This window comes from Eptatretus burgeri, chromosome 4 (genome assembly GCF_056783735.1).
Source record: "Eptatretus burgeri isolate ZD-2024b chromosome 4, Ebu_testis_v1, whole genome shotgun sequence".
In the NCBI taxonomy this organism is placed as follows: Eukaryota; Metazoa; Chordata; class Myxini; order Myxiniformes; family Myxinidae; genus Eptatretus; species Eptatretus burgeri.
In genome coordinates, this window is record NC_140964.1 from 29,193,016 (window position 1) to 29,213,172 (window position 20,157).

Consider the following 20,157-nt stretch of genomic DNA (forward strand, 5'->3'; position numbering starts at 1 on the left):
ATGTAAAACAGGCAAAGACAAAAAAAAAAATTCTTTCATTGATCTAACACTTATAGAGGAGTTCATACATAAATGAAATGTAGGACAAGTACATGATGTGGCATTCATCTGACACATTTGTAATGTTAAACAAAAATATATATCTGTATAATTAATTATTTATTTGTGTGCGTCACAGGTGAAGCCGAACATTTGAATGATGGAGCATTATGACGTGCCAACGAAAATTAAAATTGTATGCGTCTCTATTAAATGGGGCTCTGTCATTGCAACTCAGATAGCATTTCATGGCCACCCGATCCACACATTTGACCCCAGCGAATTTCTTCCTCTGGGGATTTTTGAAGAGCCAGATTTACAAGACACGTCACACATGTGTAGATGAACTTAAGAGAGGATCACTGAAGCTATCACTGCCATTGATAATAACACAGTAAAAGCAGCAATGGACAATGTACTGGTTCGATGCAGGGAGTGCATCATTTGTAATGGACAGCTTTCAAAAGATGTGATTTTTAAGAAGTAGAGCTGAGTTGTGTATCCTGCGAGAATGTCACACAATCTTCCATACTTGTACTTTACAATAATATACAAAAAACGTGATTGACTTTATTCACTCTTGTTTTATTACAGAAATAGATGCATCAGATATTAATGCCACAACCAGTACATTAGTAGACCTCAGTGTACTTTAAGGGGAATTGCAGAACATTAGTAGACAATGTGAAAACGCATGTGGTATGTGGGATTTGAACATCCGACGCTATTAGTACAGATTAGAATGTTAAACAGGACAACCAGAATTTAATTACATCTTTACAATGAGCTTTCATCCTTTCTCTTCATTCTGGGTCCATGTAAATTACACATAAGCAAAAGAGAAGGAAGAGGAAGTGGTAATTTGAGTAAAGTAGATGAGGGTGGAGAGCAAGGGAAAAAAGAGAGGGTAGGGGAGTGTCATAAGAGGGTGAACAGTGACGAAAAAGTTAGAAAGCTAACAGAGAATGAAGGGCCATCATTCAGGTGTCATGCTTATGTTTTATGCAGACGGAGTTGTTATATGAATCAAAATATTATTTAGGCATAGAGTTTTTTTTTGTCGAAAATCAGGCTGACTTTGCAAATCATATGCAAAAAACAAACAAACGCCGCAATAGTCTTTCGCACAACATTTTATATTCTCATTAAAAAAAAACATGAAAATATCATTTACAAATGTACAAAAACAAACTTTCAGATATTCAATAATGAATTTCAGATATTCAATTTTATATTCTCATTAAAAAAAAACATGAAAAGATCATTTACAAATGTACAAAAACAAACTTTCAGATATTCAATAATAACCAGACCACCAGCTAGTATAGCTGCCCAGCAGGCAAGACTCAGATGTGATGTTTTGACCACCGAGGACTGTGCTAGCATTGTGCTCCAGGTGTTTAATATCCTCCCAAGAGGCAGAAGGCATCACGTGACTGCAATGATATGCAGATGTTGAGACTTAGCACCGAGGACAGGACGCCTGAACAGTCCTGGATGAAGGTGGTCAAAACGTCGGACCCAAGACTTGCCTGCTGGGCAGGCCATACTATTCGGTGGTGCCTTCATTTTTTAATGTGGATCTTTTTGATAACATTAGACTAGATGGCATAATGGTTTGAGTGTCCGCTCGCAATCTAGAAGGTTAGTGGTTCGAACCCTGACTGAGTCATACAAAATACTTTTTAAAATGGTTTGTGCTGCTTTCTCGCTTGAAGCTGAGAATTCATAAAGGATATAGCACTGACAAGCAACCATTGTGCAGGCTTTGATGGGTGTAATAGCCTTCTCCTGCATTCAAGGTCCTCAAATGAGGAAACTCATCTGTGCAGTACTATAAGAGGGATGTGTGAGTGTGTGTGTTGGTTGCTATTTTTCCCAGAGATGGCCAAACGGATCTTCATCAAATGTTCAGAGGATCAACAGTGAGTGCTGGGGAGTGTTTTAGGCAAAAAAGTTGGATTTTTATAAATCGCTCTATCGTGTATAAGGCTTTGTTGGCTTTGTTGTGATGTGAAAGGTAATATTCAATGATCCCTGACCCCATTCCTTAGTGGGTGTAGGGAAGTGTTTTAGGCCACCAAAAAAAAAAAAATTTGATTTCTTCAAAATGGTAAAAGGACTAAAACAGCACTGGGCAACGCTGGGTACCCACATGCTGGTATTTTATATGAGCAGTGTTGTTTTTCCTTTACAAATGCACAAATAGTACGAATTGATGCAAGTGCACACAATGGATAGAAGCAAAGATGCTGCGGCCAATTAAAGTCAGCACGCGAGTTTTATTATCATTTTAAAGAACATGATTGTTATTTCTCCCATGAAGTGCATTTGCGTTCCTGGTGTTGAATTCATGAAATGCCCTTTTATAACAAGCATTCTCAACTTGGAATTGGCAATCGTGTCCTGTTTGTAAATACAACATATAAAGTATGACAAGGAATGATAAATTATTGGGATTTAAGAGTTTACACCATGCTGTCTCTTTGCATGTGAATAAAGCTCCGAGAAGTCCTTGGCTTTTAAAAATCGAAGGAACCAACGTGGAGCTCAGCTGCATGGTCATTGGTGAGAATGAGCAAGGCTGGCACTTCAAGCACGCTAATGCATAACTAGGAATTACTTTTCTTTTTACTTCTGATTATTGCCGGGCAACGATTTGCATAGAGATTCGCTATCCTTTCAGGCCTGGCAGAAAAGGCACCATGTGTGAAGCCTATTATCATACAAATGAAAATCCCTGCCTTTCAGCATTCTTCTGCTTAATTAAATCATAGTGGTGTGCATTACTCATATAGTACAATATTTAGCAGAGAAGCTGCAATGTGCAGACTGCATTGCTTTTACAATGACTGTGCTCTTGGAGGAGTGTGTTGTTTGTGTAATTGCATCACTGTGATGACACCATAGTGAAAGCAACAAAGGCTATTGCAATCGAATCATTGCCTTTCTCACCATGCTCTTAACATAACAAAAGGTTGTTTCGCTCTCGCATTTGCCAGCATCTGGTCACACAATGCAATTTATTTTGTTTTTGTAAAATGTGACGCTTAGGAAAGAGCTTTAAAAACAGTCACACCATACACAGCATTGCAAAGTACAATGCACACAATGCACGTGAGTTCAAATGCGTGCACGCGTCAAAACACACACACACCCACACTGCCCAGGACCGAGAACACGCCACCATTGACTTTAATAAAATGTCTGAACTGTGCCAGTCGGAGAGGTAGGTGTAGGTTCTGCAAGTAAGAAACAGAAATCATAAGTAACCTCCTTTCAGGATATATAATCTCATGTCAGAACAGTTGTACACACAAAGGCACAACAAAGTATGCAGAGTAATCCACTGGCACATATGAAAAAATTTTCAATATCCTTGCACTTTCAGAAAACTCATGGAATCGTGAACCAAAAGCGATTATTTAAAACAAGGAAGTGACACTCATGTATGAGCAAATGATCCCAGCAAGTGTGAACATGGAATAGTACTTGGGTACAATACCTATGTACAATAGTACTGAGACATAGTACTTAGGTACAAAAAAAAAGATGGCATTACTAAATTAGGTGTCAGTACCCAGTGATTTTGGCCTACACAATGCAGAAATCAAGAAAATGACCAAATACCAGAATCTTAAAATTGAAGTCAAAATATTTTGGAGGCTGAAGAGCACAGAAATTGTACCAGTGATAATTGGAGCTACGGGAATGATAAAAATAATCTCATGAAGATCTAAAAAAAAATAAAAACCTGTGAATATTACTACAAGCAAAGTACAATTCAAGGTGGTGACAATCCTGAAAAGAGCCCTCGGAACAAAACTGAGAACAAGAAATATTCACAGGTTGATCCAGGAATCATGACCCCTAATTCCCAAAACAGAGGATACTTCAAGCCCTGGGAGGACCTGCACACGGAGATAACAACGAATGTCTCTCTCACACTCACACTCACACACACACACACCACTGTGAAATAGCTTGAGGTGGATGCTGTCCATTCTTCAATGATAATCACTGAGAGCCTTTGGAGCAGACGCTATTAGGTGGAACACGTGAAAATGTTTAATGCGTAACCTTCAATGCATGCATAGCTTGGTTCATTAAATGAAAACGTAAAATGTATTGGTCCAATTTCAGCCATGAGAAGGCCTTGTTCCACTGTCTAATACCTCCTGAAGGAGATTACAGCCAGATAAAACACATACGGTACCTTGCTCGGCTGGTGGCTAAGTCGTCAGGACACTGGTCAGGTAATCCTCAAGGTTGTCAGCTCAACTCCACCTAAAAGTAGAGCAGGATGAAGGATTTGGTTTATACGATTTTAGAAACTACTTCATCGTTTTTAAAAACCCAGCTGATTTATTAATGACCATCTGGGAGAGGTTAATCTGCCTGCCCTTTCCGTGGTATGATCAACATATGATTCTATGACCTCAAGCACTCAAGGCAAATTGGATGGGGCACATAAAATGCTACCTATGAAAAGGCAGTGTTGCCTAAAATCCCATGACCTCCCTCCCCCACCCCTCCCAAAGAATATAAGTGACTTGTAAAACAAAAGCACAGAAGAGCAGAAAGGAAAATGTCTACTTCCCAGAGCAAAATGCCAATAAGAAGATTGAGATGAGAGAGAATAAGGCTTTAGAACAACTTGTTAGAAAACAAGGAGAAAAGGACAAAATGTCACAGCCCCTGTGATTTTCGTAATTTTGCTTTATTTAGCCCATATAAATCAGTAAAGGGTGAGCCCATATTTACAATATTTAAATGTATGTGCACCTGACTTGAGTGGTCACGTGACATACAAGAACGTTTGTGACATTTGCCAAGTTTGAACAAAATCGGACAATGCATGTCGGAGAAATGGTTGGGGACACTTTTAAGTAACAAAATGGCTGCCAGTCGGCCAACTTGGATCTGATGTCGAAAAAAAAAGAATTACATGCATATGTAAGACATCTTTGATTATCTGTGTGCCAAGCTTGAACAACATCGGTAAATGCATGTCCAAAAATGGTTGAGGACGTATTCAACATCGTGTTTTTAAACTAAAATGGCCACCAGGCAGCCATCTTCAATCAAATCCCAAAACAAAATGAGGTGGATATGTATACCATCACGAGTTAGCTTTGTGCCAAGTACAAATAAAATCGGCACATACATGTCCGAGATATGGTTGCGGACTCACACACGCATGTACGGACGCGAAAATAGAGACCAAATCCATAAGCCCACATTTCGGACAAAGTCCAATGGGGGCTAATAACCAGGCCAGTGAGCAGTCAATAGTCGCCAACTTCCCTCATGGTTATTTCAATGACGAGCAACACACTGAAAGTGGTGAGACCGAACCATTTGTTATTTTTGAGATAGAAATATCTGACAACCAGAATGCCCATGGAGGAAAGTTTGCAAGAAAAATAATTCCCGGTACAGTACTGGGTGCATTATTTGGTGTTTCACTTGATTATGTTTCTACCTTATCCTGTAGTCTGTGCTTCCCCGCTAACGGGCTTCTGGTAGCTTGTCCTTGTTGCTGCATTTGAGTAACTGCTGAAATATATCTCTCCGGGTTCCTCCTGACATCTTTAACCTAAGTTCCTTTCACTCTTCTCTATACTTTTTCACATATCTTTTTATTCATTGTAATTCTTGCTTTTTAATTCTTACAAAAAAAATTTTTCTGCCATGGATGAATTCACCAGGACGTTAATCGAGGTATGCTAACTATTGTGGGAATCGAGGAACCTGTCCGAGAAAGCGGATCGACACTAGCTTTCACCAGCAAGATGCAAGACATATAGTCCCTCATTCCACAATCATGTCATGGTTTCCATATACCGCAAGAGCATCTTTCACAGGTGGTTAGAGACCTTGCAGTTAAATCATTTCCCAGGTGCAGCCCATTCATCACTCTCTACATGGAGCTCTCAGCATTTTTATTGTGCAACAAATTCAGATTGCAAACTCTGTTGTCATCAAAAGCTGTCATGAACGGAGTGAATAATTATTTACCACCATGTACCATGCCATCCTCCCTGATCTGACTTGTGGATGATCAAAATGTAAGAATAAATGTTAATGCAGCCAAATGCACACTCAGCTTATTTCAATTGTACATTTCATTTTTCGCCTGAACTTGGGATTTTATCATTTGTAACACATTGAATTATGTGTGATGTCAACTCCAGATAGAGGCGACATGTAGCTTTGAGATAACACAGCTGCAATAGAACACGTGTAGCTTTTGTCAGGATCAAGCAACTCATGGCCATCATCATTGAATGATCAAGGGTTTGTCTTTCGCTCACCTGGAACGCAGTTCTGGGGAGCTTATGGGATAGCGCATCATCCGTCTGTCCGCAAATACTTGCAACTTCTTCTCTAAAACTACACAGATGATTTCGATGAAACATTACCACAACGTTCATCACCCATGATGTACCAAAGTTTGTTCATGGCATATATATATATATATATATATATATATATATATATATATATATATATATATATATATATATATATATATATATATATATATATACACATAGATATTAGGCACAAATGGGGTCCATGGGGGTTGCCCCCCAAAATAGGTATTTGCTTTCTTCTCAGAAACCACACACAATTCCGATGAAACTTGACCACCACCTTCATCACCCATGATGTACTACAGTTTGTTCACATTTAAAAATAAAATAAAATCGGGGTCGAAGGGAGTGGAGGGGTGGCCCCCCAAAATATGTATTTGTTTTCTTCGCTGAAACTACACACACACAATTCCAATGAAACTTCACCACAACCTTCATCAACCATGATGTACCAAAATTTGTTTACACTATGAAAAAAAAAACCCAAAAAACAACAACAAAGGGGTCGAAGTGGATTTATGGGGGAGGGGGTTGCTCCCCAAAATAGGTATTTGCGATAACATTGGTTCATTGCTACATTTTGCTGATTAAGTCCCACATTGACTTCCTCCTCGGTATCATTATTCTACCAGGTGAGTGCCCCAGGGGGTATTGTCCCTATTTTTTTGAAATATTATTTTGAGTTGGAAAGAAAGCTGGATGAGTTGATTTCGTCAACCAGACCCGGTGGCGTAATGGTTGGACACTCTCCTCGAGTCTGAAAAATCAGTGGTTTAAACTCAATCCGAGTGATACCAAAGACTTTCAAAATGGTAGGTGCTGCTTCCTTGCTTGAAACCCAGCGTTTAAAAAGGATAGAGCACTGACAAACAACCACAGGTGGGCAATCATTGCACAGGCTTATGTGTTTCAAGGCTTCCTCCTGCTTTGAACTTCCTTGAAAGATAACAGCAGAGCTGTGAGAAACCTCATATCATTTCACGTGCAGCCTGTTCTGCTGTTTGCATCATTGCTGGGGGTGCAGCTGTGCCGATGACACGAATGTTCTCTGTCGTTGAGGGCAGGACTTCGTAATTTGTTGAGTGCCGGAGATTGCTCGCCTACTCTTCGCGAAGAACACCATAGCATCGTAAACATCCACCAACTAATGCCTGTAGATGGGATGCCCAGTTTCATGTCCATCCGAGGGACGGTACACACATTGATGAATCACCCTGTCTGCAAGACACCAGCATACAGTTTATACCTGGACCGAGATTAGAACCCAGGTTAGAGACAGATCAGGGGCGAGTGTGCACGATGCCATCTTGTTAGCGCTGTGAGAAACTTGTACATGGTCTCGTGCACACAAACAGGCTCAGCATCCGATGGTACATTTCCACCTGCTGCGAGTTGTGTCGGAGAGCACAACTTGTGATGGACGGAAGACCATCACAAAGAAGAGATACATACACAGTATGTGTGTATATATGTATATATATATATATATATATATATATATATATATATATATATATATATATATATATATATATATATATATATATATATATTGTTACGGTTGTGGAAATTCACAGAACACCATTCACGTATCCCAGAGATCAGTTATGTCCATAAGTGTGTGTTTAGATTAGATTTCCCAACGAGGTCTAAAGGGGCTAATTTGTGTAACCGGGCTGTGATATTTGGGTCAGCCATTATTCTTTTGCTATCTTTATTTTGGAACAACCACAACCGCCTTCTCCACAACCGCATCTCAACAACCATGCCATCCCCACCACAGTGCCAGCCACAACAACCACAACCAACTTCTCCAAAACCGCCGACAACGGCCTCCCCAACGAAGAACATCTCTGCCACCCAACGCGATGGTTACTCGTAAACACGAATGACGGTTGGAAAACAGCAACTCAGCTCAACTCCCGCTCCGATATCCACGGTAAACAGAAATGACGGTTGCAAAACAGCAACTCAACTCCCGCCCCAAAATGACGGTTGGAACTCAACTCCCGCCCCGAAAGGATGGTTGGGGGCATGTCCCCCAGAGAAAAGTCGCCCCCCCCACCGCGTGCTGGGAAGGGCGGGGCATGACGGGCGGGGGATAAAAAACCGCGCGTTTGCTCGAGAAGAGAGAGGGAAATGGGGACGTCAGGTTCAGGTCGAGTTGGCAGCTTGGAAAGCTGCAGGCTGACAGAGAACAGAGGCTGACTGAGACCGGGAACGGGTGGAGTCCTGCAGAGTGTGGGCAGAGCCACCGAGGGTCGCCGAACCAGGGCCCAGCGAATCACCACGAGCGTGACAGGTAACCAGCGTGGCCTCTCGAAGCTTTTGCGGTCTGCACGGCTCCGTGAACTATAAAGACCCACGAGGTCCAGTTCTGCCTTTGCCTTTCCTGGGGTTTCTTTGAATGAATGTTGTGGCGCCATGTTCTTAAGTAGAACTGTTAAGTGCATGTAAATAGAACGGTAGTAGTTCTTTTGTCGTGCTTGTATTACCTGCGTTGCTTTTGCTTGCATAATTGCATGCATGTTTGCCTTGCATAATTGCATACGTGCATGCCTGCATACGTGCTTTGTGAATAAATGTCCTTGTGTGAATGTTCACCTGTTCGTTGCGTCCTTTCCCTTAATTGAGCTGCCGTATTGCATTCGGGATATTAGCGGGCTTTTAAATAGCTGATAAAGTAATCGGATCCGGCGGGGCTTGGCGATATACACCGCTCGGCAAATCGCAAACGGAGCGAGCTGCTTAGCAGCTCGTTTCCAAGCAGGTCCCGTTGAGGTGTACATCCCCGGCATTTCTGTATGCGCGCATACTTAGGTAAATCAACAATTCGGCGATCGGACCATGTCGCACACAGACAGAATAGTTGGCTGATTTTCGGTGTGATTAAAGACACACCCGTGGCTGGATTTTGGTGTTGATCCGAAAGCTGCGACTAGGTTTGCCACGTCCGGTGGGCGCGTGGCCGTGATTAGCTAAAAGCGGTCGCTCGCACGCCGGCGGGGCAGAAAACTACAACAATATATATATATATATATATATATATATATATATATATATATATATATATATATATATATATATATATATATATATATATATATTCTTGCGGTCTTCGCGCCCGCCGGCGTGCGAACGGCCACGTAACTCGAATCGCGACACGTCGCCCACCGGACGGACAATCCAGTCGTGACCTTCTCGGACTAACGCCGGGAACCAGTCACGGGTGGACCTTTCGGTCTCACCGCGATCGAGCCAATCAGCCCCCGCGTGGGATAGGGTTGCTCGCCAAATTCGAACTACCTAAGTACCCACGCGGAGGGTAGACCGGGCGATCGCACCTCGCCGCAGGTCGACTTCGGACACGGGCCACTTAAGCGACCCGTTCCGTACTATCAGAATAACCGAGCGGTGTTATCGTCGACCTCGACGGTTCGATTAATTATCGGGCGTATTCAGCCCACTACCAACCCTTTACGTGAAGCAAGATGGGGATCAATGGGGGAAAAGACGAAGCGAAGCGGGAGAACAGTTCAACAATAAAGCACATTTATTCGCGGCACACGGGAAGCACACAAATACAATTCCACCAAATGCACACAAAAAAAAGAAAACACACTTCCATTTACACAAAAAGCAAACATAAAAGTGAAAACACAGTGCAGAGCTAATACCGACTACCGAGCACACGGCAACACTTATACAATTCTACTTCACAGACGGCGCCGACAACACATACCCAAAACCAAGGAAAAGAAATACCCTCAAGAATGAGGCGGCCTGAGGCCGAGACCGGGTCGGGCCTACCCGTCTGGTGATGAGACGCGGAGCGGCGATGGCCCCGCAGCCCGCGGGCCTCGTGGACAGTGCCTGGCAGGGGGTGGGAACGGGGCCCCCTTGGTCGCACTATCTCAGCGCGGGGGGAAACAGGAGGGGGTTGCTGATGCTCGGGGTATAGAGGATCTTTATTATCCCTGGTGTGCGTCTCCACCTCGGCCAGGTCGCGCTGCCGGCCTCCCTCGGGCGTGCAGCTCCTGGCACCGACGCGAGCACCCCCTCGTCCGACTCTCTTCAGCTTCTCCAGCCACTGCAGGCTTCGGGCTCCAGTCTTCCACACTCGTCCCCTCCGTTCCGACTCCTTCTCGTTCTCGACTCCTTCTCGTTCTCCTTTGCGACTCTCTTCTGACTGACGAACACCGTCCTTTTATCCCCCCGTAACTTCGCCTTTGACCCCCTCCCTTTGACCTTTCACCTCGCTCCCCATTGGCCCGAGAAAAAGTGGGCGTGAAGGCTTTTTGATCCACAAATTTGCATATATCGATCGTTCTGGAGAGGCGGGGCCAAATCGCCCCTCGCTCACCGATTGGACGGCAAAAAGTGGGCGTGTGTCGTTTTTGATCCGTTTTTGAAGCACAAAATCCGTGATTTTGTACACGCTGTTCGACGCGCGCTCTGCACGAATCCAACACCGGTACCCACAGCGGGGCAAGAACGGTGGCGATGCTACGGTTGCGAGGTGTGACGTGAAGGTCGTGGCGGTTGTGGTGAAGCGGTGGTTGTGGTCGGTGGTTGATGTTGTGGTTGTGATCATGGCGGTTGGTCCAAAATAAAGATAGTAAAAGAAAAACGGCTATCCTGAAGAGTCGCAGCTCGCATAAATGACATGTATTCCCACTAGACAACGGGTTTGGGCCTAACTACACATGCACTTACCGAGATACCTCACCGAAGGGACCTGAATGGTGGTTTGCGAATCTGGTAACCACAACACTACCCCCTTCCCTTTTTACAGACTCGTCCCGAGTCGTCAAATTTTCGTGTGCCATCATGTGTAGTTTTCCCCTAGTACATTTTACCTACGGATCCCTGAGTGCGACATTCATGGTATTCGTGTCCCCAAAATAAATAACCTGAGGGCTGCGTAACTATCTAAACAAACTCACTCATACGGACGACTTAAATAAAATTGCCGGCGCTAAGACAAACATGCCGGGGGCGCACTCATATTTACAGTACAGTACATCTTAACCTTAACTTACAAATTTTACACTAAACCATGGCCCAGGATCATTGAACTCTGCAAAAAGAAAAGCAGTTAGCAGGGAGCCAGGCTGCCCACATGCAGTCTCTGGCTCAAACAATGCAGGTGACAGGGAACGTGGCTGGCTGCTCACACGCAGTCCAAGGCCTTCCCTTTTGAACTGAACTCAGTGAACCACAACGGTGCTTGGGCTGCACAAACGTAGTCTCCGTGCCAGCTCAAGTGGCACACGCAATGAGCACAACGAATGAATGGATGAATGGATGGACGCAAAACACGGTGCACGGGCTGCCACTGCAGGCCCGTGTTGTAGCTGCCAACAGGGCAGTTCTCGCAGCTTGCAAACTGTTGCCTTGATCCTGGCGCACATGGCAATGAACAGGGGGGGGGGCAAAGCAAAAATTGAACGGGGCTGGTGAACGTGGGCAGTGGGCATGGCATGGCAAAGGCAGCAGGCAAACACAGCCCGCAGAAGAAGGCCGTTGCAGGCAAACACAGCCGGCAGATGAACTGGCCGGCACAGGCCTTGAAGCAAACACGGCCAGCCGATGGCACAGGCCTTGCAGCAAAACAACAGCTGCCGATGAAGTTGGCCGGCCTCCGCCTTGAAGCAAAACACGGCCAGCCGATGAAGTTGGCCAGCCTCCGCCTTGAAGCAACACACGGCCAGCCGATGAAGTTGGCCAGCTCTTGCCGTTCAGTGGAGGTTGGTGGAGGGAGTGCGGTGGTGCTGGCCACTTGGAAGGCGGGCTCGGACCTACCTACCTGTCTCCCTCCCAACTATCGCCTTTGCCTGTCACTGTACATACCCACTCCCTTAATTTGTGAAAAACCAATTTAGCCCCAAGTTATTTTTTTTTTTTTTTTTTTTTTTACTTCCCCACTATAAATCGTCCCCTAACCCCCTTTATCGTCTTTGTTCGGCTAACCTATCCTGTCACCTAGCCTACTCCCAACCCCTACGTTCCCTTCCCAGAGGGGAATAAGGGAGAGCTTGCGTCCTGTGTCGAGGCCCAATTCAAGCCTCAGAATGGCCTCCCCAGAGTTCGGCGATCTAACCCAAAGTGGGTCCAGCGGCCCACAACGACAGCGAGGGGATGGATGGTGCGGAGGGGTACATCTCCTAATCTACCCTAACCATTTAACTGTTAAACTACCCCGGGGCTTTCAACAAGCGCCTCTCGCTTAAACTATTGGTTCTAACAACCCAGATTCCCGTCGCCTGTGTTGGTGTCCTTACAATTTCGGGCCTCGCCCCCCAATTTTCTCTCCGTGCCCTCACACGGTCTCCTGGCTGGGACACGTGGCTCCCTTTGGCAGGCACGACCCTCTGCCGAATCTCCCGCTATGGCACCCCCGGGCACTACACTGCCTCCGAGCCTACCAGCTCCCTAACACCGGGGAGTGCCCCCCATGGCACCTCCCCTGAAACGCACACGTGGCAGGCCGGCCTCCCGGGTCCCTTTCCGAGGGTCACCCGTGCCCACTACACTGCCCACGCGGCTAATGGCGCCCCGGGCCCCCGCACCAAGCAGGCGCACCCGTGCCCACTACTCTATCCCGGCCCCCCATGGGCCCTTGGCCTACCGCGGCCGACTAGCCTGGTGCCCGGGGTACCCACTCAGCGATACTCACCTTTCGCAGCCACGCTCCCAAGCCTGTCAACAGGGCTCCTGCACCCCTCCAAATGGGTCTCGAGCCTACTTTCCCACCAACAACAAAACGACCTCCATTTTTCAATTTGACTAACCCAGCTAACTCAATCTACACTGACCCCGGGGTCCCTTGGGCGGGAGTCACTCCTCCCCCCAATCACTCATCGCACCATGCATTCCCCATTCGCTCCACTCACACAGACCCGCTGGCCCCACTCACTCACCATGTACTCACCTCACAACTCTCCAACTCTTCAACACACACACCACTGAACTCTGCCATCCTTCTAACTACCTCCCCTAACTAACTCGTGCTCCCACGTCGTCCCTTAAACTACAGCACGTTCCTTTTAACACTACGTAGCTAAACTACGTCCCCTCTACACATCCAAAGTCTGTCTCTGTCTCCAAAATAATCCCATTTTATTTCCCAACCTAAATCTCGCTACAATCCCTCTAACTAATCCATTCCACGGACTCCATGAGGACTTACCCCTGCCCCATGGAGTCGGTCTAACTAAGCTAACCCTTCCCCCTAACTAGTTTCCATCCTGTGCCCAGGTCAAGGGGGTCTTTCACCCCTTGCCCAGGAATCCTTTGCACCCGAAAGTGAGGCTTGTTCTTTTTTTTTTTTTTTCTACATGCGCAGCACCTGCGCGGCAACTCAGAGCTCGCGCACTTTGCACCTGCCCGTGACGTCATGCAGCTGCACGTGTTCCTCGTCCCTCCTTGGACGCTACCATCCGGCAGAGATGCCCCTCCTGCCGGATTCCAACCACACGTGCAGCCATGACGTCACCGTGCGCATAAAAAAAAAACAAGCCCCACGCTTCGAGGGGTTCCCCACGCGAACACATGTGCCTTTCCCGTTGGAGCTTAACACACACGATCGCGTGGAGAACCCGTCCGGTCCAAATCCGTTTACCTGCCTAAACTTTGTCCGTCCGCGGGATCGGCAAATCCACCGCGTGCGTTTCCGGACCGGGACTTCACTCTCGCAAGCGAGCACGTGGTGGTCTCGTGCGTTGCACAGCACGAACCGCGTGCTCACTGCTGGGTGAACCCGGCACGGTCCTCGAAATAGCTACAGCCGCTACTCGGCTTTCTCTCCTCTGTCGCCGTCGTCGCCATTCGACCCACGCACACCTGCGTGTTATGACGCACACAGTCCACTCCATCACATTCACACCGGGAGATGCGGCTGCGTGCTCCCGCATGCCAACCGACATCTCCCTCACATACCGCTCTCTCACACACACGGTCTCCCTTGCACACAGCGACCTTGCACACGGCCGTTCACTCACGCGTGCGGGGGCACTCACCCGCGGTGCCTCACTCGCACTCCGTGCCTCATCCACACACGCGGGGGCACTCACCCGCGGTGCCTCATCCACACACGCGGGGGCACTCAACCGCGGTGTCTCATCCATACTCCGTGCCTCACTCATACACGCGGGGGCACTCAACCGCGGTCCCTCATCCACACACCGTGCCTCACTCACACACACGGGGGCACACACCCGCGGTGCCTCACTCACAAACACGGCCTCACTCACACACGCGGGGGCACTCACCCGCGGTGCCTCATCCACACTGGCCGTTTCACTCACACCCACGGCCTCTTCCACACACGATTCCTCATCCACACACGGCGTGCTGGGAAGCACGTACTCCGGCACCATCGCCACCACACCACTCACACACGGGGACGCTTCCACACACGGGGACGCACTCACGCCTTGCACCACACACACAGGGACAACCACACTGGGGATTCGAGTCCCCACAAGGGTCTCCGGGGCCTCTATACCCCCCAAGCTCGCCGTGCACCCGTCCACAGCACTCCTCCCCTCAACCTCGCAAAGCACGACCGAACTCACCTGGTCGTGACTCGCCTCAAGGGGCATACTCCCTCCCCTCGTTCCTGGAGGAGGCCATCCAGCTGCTCGCACTGGGTCTCTACCCAGTCCGCGAGCTCAACCCCATTATCCTCCACTACCTCCGTGTGTGTGTGTGTGCGTCACTTACCCCGTCTTCCTCGTGTAGTCTTTCCTCTATTTTTTCTATCTCCCGTGTCTCTGCCAACTCTTCACCCTTTACCTCCCTTGTCTCAACTATTATTTCCTTTGTCACGGCCTTCATGCCCGCCTGCAGGCATCGGCCCATGTTCTGCGTCTCACCCCGGAACTTTTTCATCTCTTCCCTCATTTGCTGTGTATTCGCATCCATCGTCGTTTTCACTTCATTTGTATTCGTATCCATCTTTTCACCCATTTTTTGTGTATACGCATCCATCGTCGTTTTCACTTCATTCATTTGCTTGTTCATGTCTTTCATATTCGCATCCATTTTTTCGATCATTTTCGCATTCATCTTTTCGTTCATTGCCGCCAGCATGGCGCATAGCTGGGCCATGTCGGATGCACTCAGGTGAGCCGTTCCGGCAGGGATCGGGGAAGGGTTTTGGTGGAGAGGGGGGGGGGAAGGTGTCATACACTGCGGCCGCTGCCGCACCCATTTCGGGCTCTGGGTTCAGTTGGGCGAGTCCGTGTTCCTGCACAATCAACATTTCCTGCTCGGGGATTCCATCCTGGACCATGGATTCTACATTACTACACATATACATTTCTAATACCCCCGGCTCCCGCTCGCCTTGAGACGCCATCTTGCTTCTCGTGAAGGGTTAATTTAACTCGCTCGTAATTTGGAGGGAATCGGGGGTCGCTTCTCTCACCCCTGGACCGATTCCCGTGAATTTAATTGGAGACAGGAGAGCCCGTTGTCCCGTTCTCCGATACCAGTGCCGTAAGGAGGGCGATGAATTTGTATCCCACTCCTGACACCAGTGTTGCGGATTTCGCGCCCGCCGGCGTGCGAACGGCCACGTAACTCGAATCGCGGCACGTCGCCCACCGGACGGACAATCCAGTCGTGACCCTCTCGGACTAACGCCGGGAACCAGTCACGGGTGGACCTTTCGGTCTCACCGCGATCGAGCCAATCAGCCCCCGCGTGGGATAGGGTTGCTCGCCAAATTCGAACTTCCTAAGTACCCACGCGGAGGGTAGACCGGGCGATCGCACCTCGCCGCAGGTCGACTTCGGACACGGGCCACTTAAGCGACCCGTTCCGTACTATCAGAATAACCGAGCGGTGTTATCGTCGACCTCGACGGTTCGATTAATTATCGGGCGTATTCAGCCCACTACCAACCCTTTACGTGAAGCAAGATGGGGATCAATGGGGGAAAAGACGAAGCGAAGCGGGAGAACAGTTCAACAATAAAGCACATTTATTCGCGGCACACGGGAAGCACACAAATACAATTCCACCAAATGCACACAAAAAGAAAACACACTTCCATTTACACAAAAAGCAAACATAAAAGTGAAAACACAGTGCAGAGCTAATACCGACTACCGAGCACACGGCAACACTTATACAATTCTACTTCACAGACGGCGCCGACAACACATACCCAAAACCAAGGAAAAGAAATACCCTCAAGAATGAGGCGGCCTGAGGCCGAGACCAGGTCAGGCCTACCCGTCTGGTGATGAGACCGGGAGCGGCGATGGCCCCGCAACCCGCGGGCCTCGTGGACAGTGCCTGGCAGGGGGTGGGAACGGGGCCCCCTTGGTCGCACTATCTCAGCGCGGGGGGAAACAGGAGGGGGGTTGCTGATGCTTGGGGTATAGAGGATCTTTATTATCCCTGGTGTGCGTCTCCACCTCGGCCAGGTCGCGCTGCCGGCCTCCCTCGGGCGTGCAGCTCCTGGCACCGACGCGAGCACCCCCTCGTCCGACTCTCTTCAGCTTCTCCAGCCACTGCAGGCTTCGGGCTCCAGTCTTCCATACTCGTCCCCTCCGTTCCGACTCCTTCTCGTTCTCGACTCCTTCTCGTTCTCCTTTGCGACTCTCTTCTGACTGACGAACACCGTCCTTTTATCCCCCCGTAACTTCGCCTTTGACCCCCTCCCTTTGACCTTTCACCTCGCTCCCCATTGGCCCGAGAAAAAGTGGGCGTGAAGGCTTTTTGATCCACAAATTTGCATATATCGATCGTTCTGGAGGCGGGGCCAATTCACCCCTCGCTCACCGATTGGACGGCAAAAAGTGGGCGTGTGTCGTTTTTGATCCGTTTTTGAAGCACAAAATCCGTGATTTTGTACACGCTGTTCGACGCGCGCTCTGCACGAATCCAACACCGGTACCCACAGCGGGGCAAGAACGGTGGCGATGCTACGGTTGCGAGGTGTGACGTGAAGGTCGTGGCGGTTGTGGTGAAGCGGTGGTTGTGGTCGGTGGTTGATGTTGTGGTTGTGATCATGGCGGTTGGTCCAAAATAAAGATAGTAAAAGAAAAACGGCTATCCTGAAGAGTCGCAGCTCGCATAAATGACATGTATTCCCACTAGACAACGGGTTTGGGCCTAACTACACATGCACTTACCGAGATACCTCACCTAAGGGACCTGAATGGTGGTTTGCGAATCTGGTAACCACAACAATATATATATATATATATATATATATATATATATATATATATATATATATATATATATATATATATATATATATATATATATATATATATATATATATATATACATATATATATACACACACAAGCCGGTCAGCAACAAGGGTGGTTGCGATATAATTGCATACTAGTCATACAGTTTTTGACGGATCGGGCTGAACTTTTTTGACAAAGAGGTTTATTATAGTGTGCATAAAAGCGCAGAAGCCAATTTTTGATTTTCGAAAAAAATATATATATAAATAATTTTCGGATTTTTTTCAAAATTTTCAAAGTCCCATTGCTCGGCAACGGTGGCATCCATAGCAACGCTGCTCAAAAGCATACAACTAGATCCTGGTATGAACCTACCAGTCAAGTTTCATCAAAATCGGTTGACTCGTCTGGCCTCCAGAGCTGTCCATTACATACATACAGACAGAAAACCTGAGAATAACGGGAGTCTAGCGACCACCCAATATATATGTATATTTCTTTTAAGAAGAAGAAGGCACTTCCAACCAAGAGTAAAACACCAGATCGACTCCGCTAATTTGAACAAAATTGCGAGGGCACACCCAGGCTCACACAACGATTCACCGGCTTCACAGCCGGTTTCATCAGGCACAATAGATGTTGTGCTATTGTATACATATACATACATATATACCGGGCGTAGTGGCGTGCACCTGTAATCCGGCTACTCGGAGGCTTGGGTTGATGGCGGGTGCTCTGCGCTGGGCCGTGCTATGAGAGGGTGTAGGGCAGCCCAGAATCATGGCGAAACCCAATCCTTATCCCTGTGTCGTAAGAGGCGAACAGGGTTGCGTCAGGAAGGGCATCCGGCGTAAAACATGTGCCAGATCACGATGCGGATCATACGGATGATCCGCTGTGGCGACCCCTAATGGGAGCAGCCGAAAGAAGAAGAAGATGTGTGTGTGTATATATATATATATATATATATATATATATATATATATATATATATATATATATATATATATATATATATATATATATATATATATATATATATATATATATATATATATATATATATATATATATATATATATATATATATATATATATATATATATATATATATATATATCCTGGTATTGGCGCAGTGGTTAGAGCAGCGGCTTGAGATCCAAAAGGTCCTGAGTTCAAGCCCCGTTGGGCCACTGAATCAATACACCAGGGGGTTGACTCAGCCTGTCATCCTTCCGAGGTCGGCGAAATGAGTACCAGTGTACTGGGCCGGTGTGTACCCTGGTTAAAATAGGTGTACCATATCCCTGTGTTGCAAGAGGCGACCAGGGTTGCGTCAGGAAGGGCATCCGGCGTAAAACATGTGCCAAATCACTATGCGGATCATACGGATGATCCGCTGTGGCGACCCTGAACGGGAGCAGCCGAAAGAAGAAGAAATATATATATATATATATATATATATATATATATATATATATATATATATATATATATATATATATATATATATATATATATATATATATATATATATATATTGTTGCGGTTCTAAGAACCGCATGCCTCCAGGGTAATGGCATCCAACATAAAGTGGTCCAGAGACAGTTATTCCATTAATATACGTTTGGACAGTCCCTTCCCTTTTTTCTCGTGGGACGACGGGACGTGTGTTGGGCAGATCTCCTAGCTCGGTTTGCTGACACCACTAACTTCATTTCTACTCTTCTTTTCTGCTTATTCCTGAGGTAAATCCGAATTTGGATCCTCGCATAGGCCAGCAGGCACTGCGCTCAGACACCCAATCGGCAAAGGGCAGCACAGCACAGAGCTCCCGTCCTCAAGCGATCCCTCAACCTAACTTTTGTGTGGCACAGCACAGAGCTCCCATCCTCAAGCGATCCCTCAACCTAACTTTTGCGACAAGTTATAGAGTATGCTCGGCAGCTCGAGATGATTGGCTCGAGCTTCCGATGATCTGGGATGAGATTGCTGGTTGCCTTGAAAAGGCATACGAACGAATATCTCTTAAAGCAGCTGCACGGATGTTGTTTTTCACTACATAGAAGCAAATGACCCAATATCGGCGAGAGCGTGGCTGGCAGCTTGGTGCCAATAACTACATTGTCAGAGGTCAAAAATAGAAAAACAACAACCACACCATGTTGTGCAGGACACAAGTGTGCAAGATACGGGCGGCATGTACTCTCCAACCCATTTTTGGATATAAATATATGGACATCTTCTTTTCCCTCCATTTCTCCATCTAAATATTATATCCGATCATTTCCCTCAATTCCTGACAAAGATCGGGGTTGGTCGCGTGCACATGATAGCAGAATCTGGCGAACACGAGCGCTGGCCACGTGCTTAATGGTGGATCCGTTCGCACTGTGTGGGGCATGCTCGATAGCAGGTGGACCTGTGCTTAGCTCGTGACACCTTATTATCGTACAGAGCAGGGCACGAATGATACATATCTTGTTCTCGTCTGTGCACGGGTTAACCCTGACACCTTA

At 47.0% G+C, this 20,157-nt stretch overlaps 1 long non-coding RNA gene across 1 annotated transcript; it reads right to left on the minus strand.

Moving 5' to 3' along the window:
• Positions 1 to 486: 486 nt before the first annotated feature.
• On the minus strand, positions 487 to 18,506 carry LOC147027709 (uncharacterized). Its single transcript, XR_015057223.1, has 4 exons — positions 18,331 to 18,506; positions 6,357 to 6,435; positions 4,256 to 4,326; positions 487 to 3,281 (listed from the first exon to the last, which is right to left on the minus strand). It is a non-coding gene; the product is annotated as an uncharacterized LOC147027709 (long non-coding RNA).
• Between the last annotated feature and the right edge of the window lie 1,651 nt (positions 18,507 to 20,157).